Raw genomic sequence first — 3,315 nt, forward strand, 5'->3', positions numbered from 1 at the left:
CGTATAACGTATAACGTATAACGTATAACGTATAACGTATAACGTATAACGTAGAACGTATAACGTATAACGTAGAACGTAGAACGTAGAACGTATAACGAATAACGTATAACGTATAACGTATAACGTATAACGTATAACGTATAACGTATAACGTATAGCTTATAACGTATAACGTATAACGTATAACGTATAACGTATAACGTATAACGTATAACGTATAACGTATAACGTATAACGTATAACGTATAACGTATAACGTATAACGTATAACGTATAACGTATAACGTATAACGTATAACGTATAACGTATAACGTATAACGTATAACGTATAACGGATAACGTGTAACGTATATCGTATATCGTATACCGTATAACGTACAACGAGTAACGTATAACGTATAACGTATAAGGTATAACGTATAACGTATAACGTATAACGTATAACGTATAACGTATAACGTATAACGTATAACGTATAACGTAGAACGTAGAACGTAGAACGTAGAACGTAGAACGTATAACGTATAACGTATAACGTATAACGTATAACGTATAACGTATAACGTATAACGTATAACGTATAACGTATAACGTATAACGTATAACGTATAACGTATAACGTATAACGTATAACGTATAACGTATAACGTAGAACGTAGAACGTAGAACGTATAACGTATAACGTATACCGTATAACGTATAACGTATAACGTATAACGTATAACGTATAACGTATAGCGTATAACGTATATCGTATAGCATATAACGTATAACGTATAACTTTTAACGTAAAACGTATAACGTATAACGTATACCGTTTAACGTATATCGTATAACGTATAACGTATAACGTATAACGTATAACCTATAACAAATAACGTATAACGTGTAACGTATAACGTATAACGTATAACGTATAACGTATAACGTATAACCTATAACGTATAACGTATAACGTATAACTCATAACGTATGACGTATAACGTATAACGTATAGCGTATAACGTTTAACGTACAACGAGTTACGTATAACGTCTAACGTATAACGTATAACGTACAACGAGTAACGTATAACGTATAACGTATAAGGTATAACGTATAACGTATAACGTATAACGTATAACGTATAACGTAGAACGTATAACCTATAACGTATAACGTAGAACGTAGAACGTAGAACGTATAACGAATAACGTATGACGTATAACGTATAACGTATAACGTATAACGTATAACGTATAACGTATAACGTATAACTTATAACGTATAACGTATAACGTATAACGTATAACGTATAACGTATAACGTATAACGTATAACGTATAACGTATAACGTATAACGTAAAACTTGTAACGTATAACGTAATACGTATAACGTATAACGTATAACGTATAACGTATAACGTATAACGTATAACGTATAACGTATAACGTATAACGTATAACGTATAACATATAACGTATAACGTATAACGTATAGCGTATAACGTATATCGTATAGCATATAACGTATAACGTATAACTTTTAACGTAAAACGTATAACGTATAACGTATACCGTTTAACGTATATCGTATAACGTATAACGTATAACGTATAACGTATAACGTATAACGTATAACCTATAACAAATAACGTATAACGTGTAACGTATAACGTATAACGTATAACGTATAACGTATAACGTATAACGTATAACGTATAACGTATAACGTATAACTCATAACGTATGACGTATAACGTATAACGTATAACGTATAACGTATAACGTACAACGAGTTACGTATAACGTCTAACGTATAACGTATAACGTATAACGTATAACGTATAACGTATAACGTATAACGTATAACGTATAGTGTATAACGTATAACGTATAACGTATAACTTTTAACGTATAACGTATAACGTATAACGTATAACGTATTACGTATAACGTATAACGTATAACGTATAACGTATAACGTATAACGTATAACGTATAACGTATAACGTATAACGTATAACGTATAACGTATAACGTATAACGTATAACGTATAACGTACAACGAGTTACGTATAACGTCTAAAGTATAACGTATAACGTATAACGTACAACGTATAACGTACAACGTATAACGTACAACGTATAACGTACAACGTATAACGTATAACGTATAACGTATTACGTATAACGTATAACGTATAACGTATTACGTATAACGTATAACGTATAACGTATAACGTATATCGTATAACGTATAACGTATAACGTATAACGTATAACGTACAACGTATAATGTATAACGTATAACGTATACCGTATAACCTATAACGTATAACGTATAACCTATAACGTAATACGTATAACGTATAGCGTATAACGTATAACGCATAACGTATAACTTATAACGTATAACGTATAACGTATAACGTATAACGTATAACGTATAACGTATACCGTATAAAGTATAACGTATAGCGTATATCGTATAACGTATAACGTATAACGTATAACGTATAACGTACAACGAGTAACGTATAACGTCTAACGTACAACGTATAACGTATAACGTATAACGTATAACGTATAACGTATAACGTATAACGTATAACGTATAACGTATAACGTATAACGTATAACGTATAACGTATAACGTATAACGTATAACGTATAACGTATAACGTATAACGTATAACGTATAACGTATAACGTATAACGTATAACGTATAACGTATAACGTATAACGTATAACGTATAACGTATAACGTATAACGTATAACGTATAACGTAAAACGTGTAACGTATAACGTAATACGTATAACGTATAACGTATAACGTATAACGTATAACGTATAACGTATAACGTATAACGTATAACGTATAACGTATAACGTATAGCGTATAACGTATATCGTATAGCATATAACGTATAACGTATAACGTTTAACGTACAACGTATAACGTATAACGTATACCGTTTAACGTATAACGTATATCGTATAACGTATAACGTAAAACGTATAACGTATAACGTATAAAGGATAACGTGTAACGTATATCGTATATCGTATAACGTATAACGTACAACGAGTGACGTATAACGTATAACGTATAACGTATAACGTATAACGTATAACGTATAACGTATAACGTATGACGTATAACGTATAACATATAATGTATAACGCATATCCTAGAACTTATGCTGAATAACGTATAACGTATAACGTATAACGTATAACGTATAACGTATAACGTATAACGTATAACGTATAACGTATAACGTATAACGTATAACGTATAACGTATAACGTATAACGTATAACGTA

This window comes from Ptiloglossa arizonensis, unplaced genomic scaffold (assembly GCF_051014685.1).
Source record: "Ptiloglossa arizonensis isolate GNS036 unplaced genomic scaffold, iyPtiAriz1_principal scaffold0099, whole genome shotgun sequence".
Taxonomy (NCBI): Eukaryota; Metazoa; Arthropoda; class Insecta; order Hymenoptera; family Colletidae; genus Ptiloglossa; species Ptiloglossa arizonensis.